Here is a 19265-nt window from a genome sequence, read left to right on the forward strand (position 1 = left end):
CTCTGCCCCCTAAAGCATACGTCAACTTCGTGTCGCGTCGGTAAAACTCGCTTTTCACGTAAATCCAATTTGTGCGGGCCGAAAGGGCGACTCGTGGCTGGCCGTAATTATTCACGTGTTATGACATCTCATTAGCATATAATCGGTGAGGCAGTCCCCGATGCGTGAGGCAACGGCGAGCAACCGTAGGCCATTCACACGAACACCAGGCCGTATCTTGATTGAGCCGGCCTATGAAAAAGCGGCCACTAATTAAAAAATAAACCACAGAGAACGATGGTTCGTGAATATTCACGAAAGCGCCCGGAAGAGGTTTGCCTATGCGTACATGCGCTAGTTACGAAACGCCAGGCTGTAATTAACGTTTAATGGAAGATTTACTCGTATCTGGCCAAGGAAATCTCTGTCCTGCATTTTGCACTTACATGGATACAGTTAACTTTTATGACTTTTGAACTGAAGACTTGAGAATTTTGTCATGTAGATTGTAGGTAGTCAGTAAGAAACTTGATGAGGTTTGCATTGGTTTTGGTTGATGCCTCTGGAAATCAGGATCACATTTTCAGCAAAGAAACTTGGTTTTAACATGAAACTCGGTAGGATTTTCCTACCTTTATATTCTAGTAGGCACATCTGTAACTTTTTGGGTCGACGCAATATGGACCCTGATACTAGCACAGACCTAGCTAATCTATTCTGACAAAGTAAGGACTGTTAGGGTACACCACCATTCTACTGAAACACTATACTTATTTCATGGATAAAGTGGCGACAGAATGACGGGTTTCATCTGGCCCGTAGCTGTTAGTGTTAACTGTCTTATGTTAGCATTGTCTAAAACAATCAACTGATATAACCAACCTTACTGACCTAGCCTACCTACTGACCTGACCTCTTACAATATTGTTCTTCTGACAAAGTAGAGACTGTTGATGGGTAAAGTGGCGACAGAATGACGGATTTCATTTGACCCGTAGTTGTTAACTGTGTTATGTTAACATTGTCTAAAACAATCAACTGATATCTTTCCCATGATTGCGATACCTCGAGGCTCAGAATTTGTAGCGAGTGGAAAGCGGCGTGAGAGCGCGTGCGAGATGCGCCCGCGCCGTATCTATGCACATCGCCATTGTGGCCGGCCACGCCGCGGAGCGAGCAAAATCGCCCCCTTTATTTTGCGAAACTGTGGAGCGTTAGCAGCCAAATTGAATGAACAAAGACCTTCCAGGCTACTTATCTCCCAGGCTGCTGTGTATTGACTTGATTGCCAAATAATTACCTATGACCACGGCCGTGCCACCAATCGAAATGTTAGGGAAAATGTTTATGAAGGTAGCATGCATATCCATGATTCCGCAGCTAGTATATCCCTGTGAAAATCGTTCGTTTCGTAGGGAAACTCCGAGCCCGCTCCATTGCCCTTTGGGTGACCTTGAGCCTTCTTATGAGGCCCATAGTAAGCGACCACGTTTTAGATCCATATATCATCACTGGCAATACACACGTGATGGTATACGTTGAAAATCATGAAAGAAAAAATGACAAATTATAATTACTACAAAATGCTGAATTGAACTTGGTGGTGTTCGTCTTTCTATTGTTAATAGATATTATTCATGAATTTTATAAATATTTTATCATTTCAGGCAAAGAAAATATGGACAAAGAAAATTATCACTTTAATGCTTCGTAGAGCATTTCTACTCAACGAATAGGTACGTCTTGCTTTGCCTACATTTTAGGATAGAATATACCTAACTGCATAGGTACTAACTATGCAATTGTAGATGTGCAACGTTGACTACGTTGCTGGCTGTACTAGCACATTTGCGATTCGTTGGTATCTCCGCATCTATTTTTCAGGTTAGACACACGTCGAGACCAACGTACCTACGTCAGTGGAAACCGTATGTGAAATGACGATTAGGAACAGTTGTAAGTAGCCTTTGTTTGATCGCCAGATAACAAAGCTATTGTATCGGACTGTGTACTTTTAGACTATAGACTTATTTGCCGACCGTGCGCGACTAAGTACCTTTACTATACTACAGGAAAATTCTTGTTAATAATTGATAAATGTGCTAAACAGAAGCGTTGCCCCATTTCAATTCAAATTATCTTGGTCTCTACCTACATACTATGTGTTGGAGTATCCAAATTGTACTTATATATTTGTTGTAAAAACGGCTTTGAATTGACAAATAACATTAACTAGGATATGCTTGGACATTTACACGTCGCTATAATATACTTTGTCCCAATCTAAGCAATGCTTGTACGAATACCTAGGTAATACGGGAACTTAGCACTGTATATTATAATTATCCTGCTTTCGCCTCCGAGATTTATTTTACCATGTAGTACCCCTGTACGACAACCCAATCCGCACACAATATTCAGCGTAGTAGTATTAAAAAACAAAAGAGCGGGCAACCCCACCCCTACCACGCTGTGGGCTCGGTGTCCGAGCGGTCTCATTCCTTTGTGCGCACGCGCAACGACCGCACGCAGTATAAGAAAAATGCTTAAGTGACGTCACCAGGACGTTTTTACCGACAAAAAACGTAATTATTTTAAGTTGTGCAGTGTAGTGACGAGAATTAGACCCAACAAAAGGTTGGTTGTAACAACTATTTTGTGCAAGTGCTCGTACATTTTTATTATAAGCGTTGTGACACGACGCGTAACTTTGACCCATTTTTAGCTCCAAGTTAACGCGCGATGTTAACCAGTAGCCATTTTTTTGCTCCGAGGTAATGCGAGATGTTACCCAGTAGCCATTCTTTTGCTCCGAGGTAATGCGAGATGTTACCCAGTAGCCATTTTTTGAATGATCAAACGAACTTACCAAGTGAAGTTCGATCTAAATTATCCTGTTTTCGCCGAAGAGATTTAAGGTCCCTCCCAACCCGAAGATTTCTATATCTTCTTCCCTGGAGGTAAACGTCAATGTCATCTCTTCTCTAAATATAATGAGACCGCTCGGACACCGAGCCCACAGCGTGGTAGGGGTGGGGTTGCCCGCTCTTTTGTTTTTTAATACTACTACGCTGAATATTGTGTGCGGATTGGGTTGTCGTACAGGGGTACTACATGGTAAAATAAATCTCTTCGGCGAAAACAGGATAATTTAGATCGAACTTCACTTGGTAAGTTCGTTTGATCATTCAAGCATAACAGACAAGAAGAAAGTAGGTACTAATAACATAAGCACATCTTTTAGCGATGGATAGTTTTCATCAATATGTTTATGTTTATTTTATGTATTTTCTACAACTAGTAGCATAGGTATTGATTTATTCTTTTGTGTTAGGTACTGTAAACAGTTTTCTTTGTGAAAAGTTAAAAGGAACAACGCTTCTAATAGGGCACTGATCAATAGGTGTGTTTAATCAAAGCCTTGGAGGATCTAGGCACAATGCTCGATGGCCTCAGTAGAGCCTCTCAACAAGTGGGCCTCAGAATGAACATGGACAAGACAAAAATCATGTCTAATGTCCGTGTTGCACCCACTCCTCTGAAGGTTGGAGACTCTACACTCGAAGTTGTTGACAATTATTTATACCTGGGACAAACAGTCCAGTTAGGTAGGTCCAACTTCGAGAAAGAGGTCAATCGTTGAATCCAACTCGGATGGGCAGCGTTCGGGAAGCTTCGCCATATACTCACGTCCGAAATACCGCAGTGTCTCAAGTCGAAAGTATTTGACCAATGCGTGTTGCCAGTGATGGTATACGGATCTGAGACGTGGTCGCTTACTATGGGCCTCATAAGAAGGCTCAAGGTCACCCAAAGGGCGATGGAGCGGGCTATGCTCGGAGTTTCCCTGCGTGATCGAATCAGAAATGAGGAGATCCGTAGGAGAACCAAAGTAACCGACATAGCTCGCAGAATTGCTAAAATCAAGTGGCAGTGGGCGGGGCACATAGCTCGTAGAGACGATGGCCGTTGGGGCAGGAAAGTTCTCGAGTGGCGACCACGGGCTGGAAAACGTAGCGTGGGCAGGCCTCCTACTAGGTGGACCGACGATCTGGTAAAGGTCGCGGGAAGAGCCTGGATGCGGGCAGCGCAGGACCGTTCATTGTGGAAAACCTTGGGGGAGGCCTTTGTCCAGCAGTGGACGTCATTTGGCTGAAACGAAGACGAATCAAAGCCAATCATTGCAGTGCATTATCTGATCAAATCTATATTAGTGCTGGCATCATTTACAAATAATAAGATTTTTTGACAGTGTGTACAATGATGATAATATCAAGAGAACAATGCGTTTCCCCACAAAGACACCGAAAAATTTCATGAACGTTTCATTATATTGAGTTTAATTTAACCTATTACCGTTGGCTATTGTTAGCTTTTGGTTCTCACCACCATTTAATTACCTAACCGTTTGGTAATTAGCGTATTCATAAATGAATTGAGACGATAATAAGGGGCTACTAACTCTCCTTCTGAATAATAGACGCTACCTAATGAAGTAACGTATCAAAATGAAATTTCCACTAAACAAGTACTTTATTGTACGCCACAATAATGTACCACAATGTAAACGGACATTCTCACGGAGTCGAGCTGGTCTATTATATCGGATAGTAAGGCAACATGTAATTTAGAATGTTAAAATAATAATTGATTTCCTTAATTATAAACGTTTTGTAATAGCGCCAATATCGTGGTCGGTGAACGGGCCGCCCCGCGGGGGGTTCATGAAGGACATTTAAAATAACCATAGGCGTATGATATTGATGTTGTAAAATGAAAGAAAGTACTTTTAAAGTACGTTTTAGGTTGTTCTTCTGTGGCAATAATCTGAATCTGGAAAAGTTTAGTGAAAAATTAAATTCTTAGTACAATCCAAACAGATGAAGGATCTGCCTCTCTTTGCCTATGGATTAACTTATGTGCTTATAACTTTTAAAATATAAATCAGAACCTCATATTTTCATTAAACATTTGATCTAAATACTTATTTATTTTGTTTAACTAAACATTCTCTCGCGACGGCGCTAAAGCACGCTAATAGGGTCGGTTTACATAAACTCTTATTTACATAGCGGCCGCGCGGCAGTTGGCGTTTTTTCCGTTAATATATGTAAATGGGAAACAATTAGGCGAGTTAATATACGGGGCAGGCAGTCTAGGCAGGAGCGCCTCGCGCCCCTTCCGCTGCGCCCGCGCCATATGTCAGGGGCGGGCGGCACGATTCTCCAAGTTTTTGAGTGGGTTTTTGCAGACGAGTATTTGAAACTGAATTTTTGCTTGGAGTTAATGCGATGTTGTTGGGTTTAAGAAGGCTCGTAGGCGATAAAAGCTTGGGTAAAGAAGATCTGGTTTATTTGGAATGAATATGATCATCACATGAACGCTGATAGAACGCTTGCCAAACTATTTACAAAGATATGATGGCTACAACTCTTTATCAAAGATCAGTCTTCATTTGACTGTAGAGTCTTCATAAAAGCTGCATGAAAAGCTTAAGGGAATCCCAAAATGGACGGCTACTCTGTATTTTGGACTTGAAACCACCAAATAAAAGATGTAGGTAGGTATATCGTGGCTTAAAGAGGATAATGCTAAAAGTTTAAAGTTCGAATTTTCCCGTACCTTTAACTTATTAAAAAGAGAGCTTTTTGTATTAAAAAGCTTTAGCAACATTTTTTTTCAGACTTTCGATGTGATATGATGTGATGTGATATAGAGAAATTATTTAAACTATATTGTGTATAGGCACTGTTTACTCGTATTTCAACTAAAATTTCTTTATTATACCTACTGAGTAAGGCTCCTCAAAGATATTCAAAAGTGACACCCCTTGAAACATTCGTTACCGTTACTCTAACTAAGCTTATCGATTTCAGTCTTCACTGTAGACTGCCAAGTTACCAGCAAACGAATGGCCTGGCTGCGATAGTCCGGGGCAGGCAGTCTAGCCAGGACTGCCTCGCGTCCTTCCTGACTGACTCGACATATGTCAGGGGCAGGCGGAACAAGGCTTGACTTTTTATAGAATAAAAGTAGGCGTACTGGATTACAAATCCAGATGTTTTTGCAGGTTCAAGACCTGGCAGGGATAAATCTTTGTGTGATAAGCTTGAGCTTCGTATCTCGAGCGTTTGTTAAGATTAGTTTTTAAAATATGTGGTAAATGAAGTCGTATACCTACAATTTTTGTAAATAAAAAATGTTCCTCAACAAAGACGATCAAAGCGACCTTTCATCGGTTAATTGCACAAAATATGTTTTTTTCTTTTAAACTCTTCTCATTTCCTTATACTTAAGTACTTAATGAGACTTAGATCACAAAAGTTTTATCATGTTACATCACACCTAGGTCCCATCAAGTTATGTACGACAAAAAAAAAGTATTTGTAAAGCTAAAGTATATTTTTGTAGATATCGAAATGTAATAATTGTAAGACGGAGCTAATGCAGAAAGGCTTTTATAAAGGGTGTTCTATCTCAAAATGAACTAATATTCCGATCCCAATAGAGTTAAGATATCAGAGAAAATATGGGTAGGTACTGCTTATCATGTCGTAGTTAAGGTTACTTTGCATGTCGTTGTTATTCGTCTAGTGCCTACATAAAACTTTGCCATTTCATTTTAATCCAAGCCATAGTTTTGCATGATGCACGCAGGCTGTGGCCTTGTCACAAATTAAAAGGTTTTTGGGGACAATTTATTTTTATTGCTTCTTGGCATGTTGTAGGTAACACATTTAGGTAAGTAAGTTGAGTATAGGTAGAAATTAAGTGATCAAAGAGACTGCAGAAAAGAAACTTCGTGCTCTTGTTAGTTTATAGGGATCTAATTAAATCTTGGTAGTTTAGTTTAGTTTTAAAATTTCTTTATTGACATGAGTACATGATAACAAGTGAATAACAAAGATAATGAACATTGCTACAACTTTAACATTCGCTAAAAGCTAATCTTACCAGGCTACAAGCGCCTCCAAAGATTTTACACACCAATGTTCATACTGTTAAAACGTATTGTAAGTGCTAAATTAATCAAAATAAACTAGATGCAACATTTTTGTGATAAACATTGCTTATTGCTATCTATTTTTGTTAAGTTAAAATAAATATTAAATCTTGGTAGTGTTATATTAAATACCTACGATTATTGGAGCAAAGTAAGCTGGGGCATTATTGCGAAGAATAACCTCTTTGTTATTAAAACTAAAATGTATTAATTAATTGGAGTACCTACCAATGAAATATTTTTTAAGGCGTAGGTATATTTTTTGGGACAGGAGGCAAACGAGTAAACGGATCAGCTGATGGTTAGTGATTGATATTTATGACGTTATTGATTGATATTATGAAAAAATAAATTACTAAATGAATTTTTTTCTTTTTATCGATACGAAATTAAATAATTACGTACCTACTTGCAGAAAAAAAAAATCGAGCTTCAAATTATTTTTTCTTTTTAAATAAGATTTAATTTAATTTCAGTATAACCATTAGGTACTTATTTAATCAGTATCTTAACCGCAATAACTAACAATAGAACCCAGAACCAATCTAATCTGCGCATTTCATCTGCTGAACCTTCAGCGCGGCAGGGGGTGTGGCCTGAGAAGCGCCGCCCCCCGTGCAAGCGCGCCCATTGGCGCCGCGTCGCCGCGTGCGCGTGCAAACGATGGCCCGATCAATTAATCGTCTAATAATCGAATGAACTAATCGATTCGATAGCATTGAGGTGGATTGGTATGAGATGGTACTGAAGTTTGTGAGTAGATCAGGTATTTCTTGAATGCATCAATTTATAGACTTTTTTTATATAGACTCACTAATCCTTTTCTTAATTAAAAGAAATAGATAATGATAATTTTATGTAATTGCGAACTACTAATGGACAACACGCATAAGTTGTAATATTAAGTTAAATTATGACTTAATTTAAAGTTTAGATCACACACATTACACAAGTTTTTATTTCACCTCAATCCATCCAGTATTACCGAAGATAGAGCCTCGAGAAGTTTACGGACATTTTAAAATTTTCAAAAATTTCCAATATTCGCGCGTGACGTCACAACATGATTTTGCAGCCCCCGCACGTTAACCCATTTTTGTCTTTTTCCAACTAAAATAAAATGTTACCTAACTGACAACTGTTGTTAGTTGTCATCGTTCAATCACATTTCAAACTAGGCGCTATAAAAGTAACCATTATTATGCCACCTATTGCCAATTTTGTGCACTATGAAGCTATTTTTACATTTGCACTTAAATATTTTTCTGGAAAAATAACCAACTTTGTGTCTCTGTGCTCAATAACGAGTAAATAGTCCAGTTATTTGTTAATTTTACTTGGAAAGTTTTCCGGAATTTTTGAAAATTGGTGAATAAATAGATTTCGCTATGTTCTTTCCGAATTTTGTGACCTCGTTTATAGCCGCGCGCGCGCCCGCCTTATTGAAAAAAATCCGCCTTAAAAAGGTTTTTGACAACTACTTTTTTAATTTTATAATTTTTGGGACATAGACAAGTTAAGAAGCTTTGATAAATGTGATAAATTTCATGTAATGTAAGTTAAAAAGATTTTGAGTTGTGAAACAGTCAAATTAATGTACCTGCTAAATTGCGAGTTCTTTTTTCTTTGATCATGGCAAGACACGCTGCCAGGTGTCCTAAATATGCTGCAGTATAAAAAAATTCGCGTTGCTGAAGTATACATTTTTTTTGTCTTGTTTGTTTCTACATTACATAATTGTATCCTACTATTATTATAAATGCGAAAGTTTGGATGTCTGGAAGTTTAAAATAAAGTAAAGTAATGTTTATTGCTCACCAACATAACAGATAATATTACGATAACAAACAATCAGGAAAAACAAAAAGTAAGAATGTTGGTGGGTTGATACCTGAACTAGGAAGATTCCTGTGTCTCAGGTTTGTTACTCTTTCACGCAAAAAGTACTCAACGGATTTTGTTGAAACTGTACAATATTATTGTTTGNAGAAGCTTTTTCTTTTTGTTTTACTGTAAAACTACAATTATAAATGAAGTAAACAAACCCTGACACAATCAAAATTAAACACACTTTTTGGACTTACCTCATTTGATTTGAATGACCAAAATGATTTCAAAACCTTTTTTCCACCCAAATCGTGGTATCACAACAATTTATTAGTTGAAAATATTTGTTATGTTTTCATTTCGATATTTTTTACAAATATACGACCTAAATGTCAATGTGACAGAACCCACAAAGTTGTGGACGCTAGTTGGCGCTGTAATCGTGCACAGAGCCAATATACCTACACTCTTAGATTAATAAAACCTAAAGTTTTATTAATCTAAGCCTACACTTCAACTGAGTGTTAGGGTTGGCTTGGCACTCTTAATCTTTATAAAATTAATAAGGTTCTGACTTACTTATTTATTAAAACGTTTATTTAGGTTTTTTAATTATCAAATACCTAATGGAATAAATTAATTGAAGAAGATATTCTATTCTCATAAATAAAATACCGGATACTTACTTTCACACAGCTATTGCCTCATTTTAAATACAGTTCATCACTTAGTACAAAAGCGCGCGGAGCAAATTACTTTATCAAATAGAACACATAAATTGTTTTAAAAAGCGTAATTACGTAATTTAAAAAGAACTATTACAAAATCAGATGTAAGCAGTTTATTTAAAAAGTAATATTTAATCATTTTTACAATTCAGAATTATTACGAAGTTTAAAACATTGTACTATACGATAAACATGTCAGTCAATTTGACAACCTTTGTCGGAAACACAGATATGGATTAGAGTAGATACAGCAAGTTGATCGTCAAAGCGTGCCATTCCGATATGTCCAAATGGACATACATGGTCGAGTGATGTTCATGTAATCCGATTACAAAAATCGGTTACGATGATTCTACGAGGACAGTAGTACGAACACGGTAGAAAGAAGAAATTATTTACGGATTGAGAATTGTAATTAACAGCACAAGTAACAAATAATTAATTAGAATAAAGTAGCAGTAGAAGAAGTATAAAGTAGCATTGTTTTTAATACATATCCTGCGATGTACTCTTAAGAGTTAAAACCATGGTCCCTGTATGTGGTGCACTCATACCGATCCCAAGGAACTGTACTTACTCATAACATTATGACACACACTGATCCGTGTATTCATACACCAGAGAAGTTTTTGTATTGAAACGCTGGTAGGGTGAAAAAAATCATTATATTGACGATTTGTAAGAATTAATTTATTTAAAGAGGAAAATAAAGATGTTTTTGGTTTTGTATCGAGCCCCCGGGAAACCCCTAGTGCCAGACTTTTTCAAATAGACAGAGTAGAGGCATCTGCCTAAGGAAGTTCTATAATTTAGCCATTACCTTTTTTATAAATGACGGCGGAAGAACAATTTTATTCAAACCTTTTGATTTGTTTTGATTATTTTATAGGGCTCATCTAAAGCACAATACTTATTCTTTGCATTTATAATATAATTATGAAGAAAAATCTTTTGTGTTTCATTTTACTTCGAACGTTTTTTACCACACTGAATTTTGTCGTTTAGAAATAACTTCAAAACTAGGTACCTGACTTAGGTTTATGAAACAAAACGTATTGGCAAAACTACGCATTTTTACATTTATTAAAAATAAAAAGCTTGAGTTATAGTCTTTATTTTATGAAACTAGGTCAGGTACTTACTAGGATATTTAAAAGTATGGAATTATGTATGAATTACTAGTAGTACTACTTAACATAATGGAATAACGATCATTACTTTCATAAACATTAGGCACAACAAAAATATTATACGCAAATTAATAAGAAAATTAATAATGTAGAATAACGTTTACCGCTACAAAATTATTTTAATCTACAGTCAGACTAGCTATAAATTTAACAAAATATCAGTATTATCGGAATTAATAAATTTTCGACTCGAGTCACACGATATCTTTCGATGACTATGCGAATGCAGTACGATGATACGATTACTTTTACGTTGCGGCAATCACTAAAATTCGCTAAAATGACACTAATGACGTTTAAAAAGTGGCACGCTCGGCTTCATACAATTTTTGACACATGCTGCATCTATCCATATCTGTGGTCGGAAACATTATTCAATGAAAATATTGTCCGAACCCTTAGTATTTCTCTTCGACAAATATTTTAACACATTGTGAACCACTTTTCTTTCACGACTATAAAAAGATTTTAGCAATTTAATTCACAAAATCAATTGCGCTCATTTAAAATAAAGTTTGTTTACACTTTGACAACAATAGACTGACATGTGCTGACATGCAAGGTGACATGTCAATGAAGTTTTCAGTTACTGTTGCCATTAAAAGAAATTAGTACCATTAATTTTCCGCAACATGGCGAGGGTTTTTATGTTCCAGCCCCCCTAGACAAAACGCACTTTTTGATCGAATCGAAAATCGAATCCGTCAAAACTCCATACAAAAAAGGGGCTTTTCGACCACTTTTCGACTGGTTTGCGATTATAATTTGCACTTTGTCTAGACCCACTGGTCAGGCTATAAAAACACAACGCGCGCGACACTCGCGACGGATGGATTGCGAGGTTCGCTTAGAGCTCGTGTAAAGCGTGTGTCTGGTGCGTGCGTGAGTCTGATTTCGAGCGTTTGTATGAAGCTTCCGTACTGTTTGATTTATCTACTGTGTCTGTGGTCTTTGGTCTTGTCTTGTTGTTATTGTCATTCATTTTGTTGGAGTTGGATCCTTAACTGTGGAGNCCATTGGGGTAGAAAATTACTTGAGTGACGTCCACGGGCTGGAAGACGTAGCGTGGGTAGGCCTCCCACTAGCACTCCTACTAGGTGGACCGACGATCTGGTAAAGGTCGCGGGAAGAACCTGAATGCGGGCAGCGCAGGACTGTTCATTATGAAAAACCTATGGAAAACCCAAAGGCCTCTCGCCTTTGTCCAGCAGTGAACGTCATTTGGAACGACGAAATAGGAAAGAATGTAACTATCAAAAATCTTCTCTAAGGCAGCATTTTTCCAATTTCGCAACGAGCGCAGCAATCACACTTAACTAACAGACTAACAGAGAGCATAGCGAAATCTATTTTAATCACCAATTTTCAAAACTTACGGAACACTTTCCAGGTAACCACGTTAATTTGTACCAAACGACTGGACTATAATTAAATTGATATAAAAATTTGGGTACATCTTCTCAAAAACAAAAGAACTGGTGCTAAAAGGGTTAAGTGACGTTTTGACATTTGTAGAGGGCCTTGTAGAAGGGGAGGCTATGGTGCTGAATGTGGATTAACTCGAGTTTCATAGTAACTTATTAGACTGCTAAGCTTGATGATAAAAAGAAAAATATTTTATTCAATTTACATAGTCTGGTCATAAGTTCTGTCATATGATAATAACTTTTGAATTTTGAATGAAGGTTTCAAAAATATTTTTTACTGAATTAGAATTAAAAAGAAAAAATGTGCGATAGTTCAAATTTTATTTTATGTGTAGTGGACGCATAAAGAAGTCCGAACTGTAGTTGTCACGTTGCATTGCTACGCGCCAAAGCAGATTTTCGTTGTGCTGAAAATATTTAGTTTATCTTTTCATTAAATGATAGGTATAGGTGTACCAGAATCTCATGGCAAACAAAAATATTGGAAAAGTGTGTCTTTCATATGGCAAATGTCTATGGCTTTATTGTCACCTGTCAACGTAAATCAAGTGAACTGTCAGTCGCTGCAGAAATTTTGTAATCTCTTTATGCCTATTTGTTATTTTTGTGAAAAAGTCGAAAAAGCTCAAGCAAGTCATATTGTTTTCAATGTGTATTGTAAAATAAGGCATAATTCAAAGTCAATCTTTGATTTTAAAGCGCGTCGTTGAGTTGACAGTAAGTTGGAGTGAAATTGGATACATTTAGTTTATTACCTAACTGCGTCAGAAGGTTTTTTTAAATATTATTCTTATAATAGCTGCTTTATCCGGGGTTTTAGGTGTACCTCACAAATTGGTGTAGAGGAATGGTGAAAATGTTATGACCATGTAAAAAGATTTCATCAAGTAAGATGTAAGATAGAATAATTGAAATGGTGGAAGAGCAATTTATAATAAATAACTCTTTATCTTGATCATCTATTGAAGAAAAGTGGAATCCTTGGAATCGTTTTCTAGTTCTGAATGAAGTGATTAGTTATAAGTATGATACATAATAAAATTAGTTACATAAAGTAATATACGATTTACTTATTTTTCAAGACATAACTCACGATCGTTTCATTCAGGTGCGAAAGGGTTATATTACTGACGGGATTGCTACCATGTACCTTAGTTTTGAGTTTCCAATATTTCGGCACTGTTGCAAGCGCCATGGTCACGAAGTAACTGAAGAAATTAAAACCAGACATCGTTCAGATGAGCGTTCAAAAGACCTGAGATTTAAAAAAATCCCACGTTTTGTTTAAACAGTAAGCGAAAAAAAAGTGACTTGAAAATGGCAAATGATAAGTCTTTATCAATGAAGAAGCAGAAGTTCAATTTCATGTGACCTCCATCTAGGCTAGTTTCCATCGTCACTCAAAGTTTGGCTGCGGTCTCAAATTTGGGCTTAATTGAGGTATTTTTTGGGTGAGAGGCATAAGAACTAATGCCGTTTTATATCAAAAACTAGCTTTCCGCCCGCGGCTTCGCCCGCGTGGAATTTTGTCTGTCACAGAAAAACTTTATCGCGCGCGTCCCTGTTTCAAAAACCGGGATAAAAACTATCCTATGTTCTTTCCCGGGACTCAAACTATCTCTATGCCAAATTTCATCAAAATCGGTTGCGAGGTTTAAGCGGGAAAGCGTAACAGACAGACAGACAGACAGACAGACAGACAGACAGACAGAGTTACTTTCGCATTTATAATATTAGTTGGGATTCATACTTAGAGGTAATCAACCAGGTACAAAGTATTTCCTTGTATGTTAGTCTGCCACTCTTTAGTAAGTCCCGAAATCCCCGCTTCGGCTCCCCTACTAACCATTCTAACCATTGTACACAGATAATATCTTTCATGCAGCTTTTCATGTTACTACGTCACATTTTCTAAATCCGCGCGGAAAATCGCTCCTAGCGGAAGAGCGCACTTTGAGCTTGAATATTTCAGTCATTTTTAAAGATATCAAAAAAGTAAAAATACAGTATTCATTCTAATTTTTTGTAGTTTTTTTGGCATCTTCAACAAAAATTGTGCGCCATGTCCATTACGATTAAATGTTGTAAAAATTCAGATTGCACACAGCGCTGACTTTCTCTGTAGAAACCCAAATTAATTTTTAATTCATTTTACGTCAAGAAAGACACGAGTGAAATACAGACGTTAGTCTGACTCTAGCATTGATTTAAAAACAATGTTTACAGAAAAAACCGGATGCTAAATTATTAGGATTTTCTTTTTTAAGTTGTTATAAAAAACAGACGCTAAATTGGGTTTCTATTTGTTATTATTATACAGGAAAAACCTAAACATAATTTGGTAAACGGAAAACAAATTGAGACATGTAGAGGTTAACATCTTAACATCAAGTTAAGTGACGAATAAAATATAAAATTTACAGCATTTTACATATGGATTAGATGTTAAATTAAATCAAAAGTAAGAAAAAACAATTTAAGAAGTTAATATTATTGATTTGTTATTTTATTACTGTGTAAAATGTCACATTGAACATTTTGTAATAAATTATTATGTTAGGGAATTACCAAATTGAAATTGTTTTTAACTATCCTCCAATTTATTAACCAGTCAACAGTTTAACCCACAGCTTTGAAAAACCCAGAATCAAAAATGTTATTTTATTGATATTTTAAATTAGAACTGAAATGTTTTCTTGATTATTTATGTTTCATCATTGTGGATGGAGACTTTTTTTTATAGAATTACAAATAATTAAATGTTTCTTAAGAAAACGTAACAATATCCACATAATGAAAATAATATTATGTATATTTTTAAAATTAAAACTAGCAAAAAAGTCTCCAAACAGAATTAAGGTCCCGTGAATCAATCGGGTCGAAATAGCCTCAATCTAAATAACAATGGATTGCGTCTTTGTTTATCAGGTAGCTGTCAGATCGTGTGTCGCCGCCTGGGTGGTCTTTGCACAAATATTTTGAGCACATTATCATGGAAATGGGCCCTGGCTGTGAAGCCGGCAGCCATTGTCGCTGTGACCACGACGAATGACGAGTGGCAGTTCATAACCCACCTGAAAAACAAAACAAAAGGTCCAATTTGAACTTTATGTCAAAGCAACAAGATTCCCAGAAAGATCAGGTTAGGTTGGCCGATGGTGGTGGTGAGCGATGTGTCGCATGGTGATTGCATAGCCACCAGTGGGCGAGTCTTGGCCCATTGTAGTGATGGGTGACACCTCACTCTATTGTCGTATTGTCTGCATAGGGGCTTGTGAAGTGGGTGTTAATGATTGGTGAATATATAATAATATGTTATTGTTACCTACATCTTAAAAATCAATAAAATATGGTTAACTAATTCTTTCTTTAAATACTACCTTCCAAGTATTACTCATACTCGTAATGTTTTCATTGCTTACTAGAGCTTTTTTTCAGTTTACCTTTTAACCTCGTAATTGCCATTGTAACTAAAGGGCACCGGTTTAGAGCAGGTTCTGAATACAGGTTTTGTCCCAATAAAATGTTTAGTACCTAATCATAATGCGCCTCCAAATCGAGCCAAGTGACCACATAGTGGTAAAACCCATCGAGTCAAACAGACTAAAAACAAAAACAATATCTAAGCGTAGAAAAGATTACATTGGAATTCAGGCATTACGTGCCTACATTCCTTTGCAATACCAAATATTTATTTGTACTGCAGCCTGTCAGGACAGAGGGAGCCAGGGGGCATCGTTCACGAGTATGACGCGTAGATTAGCTATTATTTCGCTCACTGGCATTGCCGGGGTGTAATTATTGTAATAAACGCGGTCCGGCTCCGGCTAATACAAATAGTTGCATGCGAGCATGACAAACTGGTGTCTATATACAGGGTGAGCCAAAAGGGCTGGACGGAGAGTAGAGCGTATTGAACTCTTTCACTACAAATGATCCTTATAATAATATTAGGTAGGTATGTATTTAATTTGTAACTTCTTCAATAAAAGGCTTTCAGGCTAATTTTGACTGTAACTTTAACGGTAACCGGTGTATTTTCTATGGAGTTTGACAGATTTTTGACGTTTGTTACAGTCAAAGTAAGATGGTGCAACCCTGCCTAAGTTTGCAAAATTATTAGAAGTTAATATAATTATATAAAATGCATAGAGTTGATCAATCATTGCTAAATCTTCAAAGTTAAAGTTAAAAATAACATAATGCAGACTCTATTTTGGGCCGGAGAGAGTGTATATCGTATTGAATTTCGAATAACCGTTTAATTAATACGAACAAAAATATTTTTTTATATAAATGGGTACGTTGTTTGTTGCTATTATTAAACTGATTAAGATAGAGGAATCTCATAATCTCGCTTAGTACAATGTAACGAGCATATCTCGTAGAGTTCACAAAATCCAACCGTAAAGGTAAAAGTTTCATTACTAATTGTGAGTAAAAAGAAATGTAACGCCTCATTATGGATAAACGCTTAAAGATGTCTTCTCCAAACCAGCAAGGCCGAACATTATACCCAATTAATTTCTTATTCAGCAAGTATATAGCGCAGCGATAGGAACATGGCCGAGTCGGCGCGATAAAAGCGCCGGGCGTCGACACCGCACATAAATAAATATATTCATTAGGTGACACCCACGCCGTATCTCGACACTAAATCCTGCGTGTCTCAGCCCCTGTCTTCGGAGGCTGTACGACACAACGCCTTGCCGGACAAAAATGATTAAAAAAACTTGCCAAGTACGAGTCGATTTTAAGCATCTAGGGTTTCTTTACCTATTAAATTGGTTTGTACGAGAACCTTCAGTATTCGGAAAATTTATGGAAATCCATACTAAACTATATTAAAATCGTAAATCTTACTTATCATCATCAGTATCATTAATTAGACACTAAGGCTGAGTTGCACCACCCAACTTTAACGGGAACTATGACGATAACCAGTGCTTTTTGTATGGAGTTTGACACATTTCTGACGTTTGTCAAAGTTAAAATAAGATGGTGCAACTCAGCCTAAGCGTTTTTGTTTGGTGACGTTTATCCTACCGATTTTAAAAATTTAAAATTACTGAAGTTTACCTTACAAATTACGAAATTACGATGGCTACCTACTTTTCCTTATCAGTAAATCAGTGATCAGTGATCATAACATATTAATCAAACGAACTCTACATTGAGTAAGCATTAAGTTACCATCCTGTATTTATTCCGTTTATGATTGAATAATAAGAAAACTATTATCGTATCACCGTTTTTCCTTTTGTCGCACTGAACCCCGGGAAGTAACAGAGTGGGCAAAGCCGACAAAGATTAGCCTACAGTTTTATATCCGAGTGTGATAGCTATATCGATTTAAAATGTATCGATTGTTTGTTTGGCCTTTGATAACATTCTTATTAATATTTCTACTTCCTTGACTAAACACAAGGAATTTAGACAAGATTATCACATATTTAGCTAATCAACTAATCATGTAATGTATTTTAATAGTCTTGTGCATTTTTTTTTTCTTCGGCACTTTTTGAGTTTTTGGTTAAAGTACCTACTAATGTGCTCACAGTTGATTGAACTTCGGAAGTTTTGAGCGCAGAGGGCGTTTGATTGCAGTCTGCTAATGGATACAGTCTGCTATCAAACGTGAAATGCGAGAGATCAAACAATACATTTGCATGCTATGTTTTGTTGATCCCCTTGAGTTGATTGATTATTGAGCTAATGAAGGCTATGAATGTGACTATTGGTTGGGATTTGGTTATGATTTCTTGTGGTTTATAAGGGTCAATCCGTAAATTGTTTCATGTCATCTCGTGCTCATGCAGGAGTCTGCTAAATATTGGGCAGTCTCGCATGAGATGGTCAATATCCTGTACGCTGGAGTCATCGCAGGGGCAGTAAGGATCGTCTATGATCTTGAAGCGGTGTAGGTGGAAAAACCATGGCCAGTAAAAATCTAACGAATAATACCAGTACAAATATTTTACTATTAAATTAATAAGAGTAGCGATTCAGTAATTTGGGCTAATTTTCAATGACAAACATTTCCACGAAAAAGGGAAACATGATATGGTAAGGTAGGTACTATTTTATTTAATATGCTGAAAATATTCAAGAAATCCTTTATTTGAATTTTTATGTGTTTGTTAGCTTGTATTATGCAAGTTATTATTTTAGAAAGCAAGATATTTAAATTGATAAAGGTTTACCAAAGTTTTTTCAAGATTCAATTTAATAATTGAATTAAATTTAAAATCAATATTAGAAGTTAGAAGGTTAAAACCACACACGAAATACGACTGACTGGGGAGATATAGGTAGGTATCCTAAAAATGTATTAAAACCGTGATTCTGTTTATTATTTGACCTCGGCTGAAAAATTCGGTAGTCTTAATTATAAAATCAAAACTATTTATGTATATTGATACCTCATATTGTTATGTTATGATAGAAAGTAAAATAATATTTTATGTTTGTCTTTTTACTTTCGTATATAAAATCAATTTATTAATTTTCACCATACTATAGGCATAAATTGTACCTATTTTTTTATTATGAACGTAATAATTTTATACAATGAATATGAATTTCGAAGAGAAATAAATTTTTAATTTATATCAAATATTTCATTTGAAAATTAAAACGAATCATAAATGTTATGGCAATTTAATGTGTTACATAGTGTTTTTTTTTTCAGTTTAGAGCACTCTACAATATTTAAAAACTATCACAACTACCTAAATAACTTTTGTGTTATAATTAGGAAGCTAGCGGCAAAAAAATAATAGTCTACAATTATTTAATCACATTATTATATCTCAGTGAAATAAAAAAAAAGACTAAGTAACATTCTGTTGCCTGTAAGTTACAAAGAACACTTAAAAAATAAATAAGACTATCAAATTGCATGTCTGGCACAATAAAAAATCTTATTGTAAAAACGGGAAACCACAACATCAATCCAGATTACACGAGGAGTATAAAGAAAGTGAATTTTACCATCAAAAGAGTTTAAAGATAGTTGTTATACGACAGTTGCGTGCCGGCTGGCCTCCTAGTAATGCCTCCGCCGTAATTACAAAGCTTTGCAGTGATATTGACTCTACCTACTGTGGTG

The sequence above is a fragment of the Ostrinia furnacalis genome, unplaced genomic scaffold (genome assembly GCF_004193835.3).
Source record: "Ostrinia furnacalis isolate ACB-3 unplaced genomic scaffold, ASM419383v2 OfSCF1246, whole genome shotgun sequence".
NCBI lineage: Eukaryota > Metazoa > Arthropoda > Insecta > Lepidoptera > Crambidae > Ostrinia > Ostrinia furnacalis.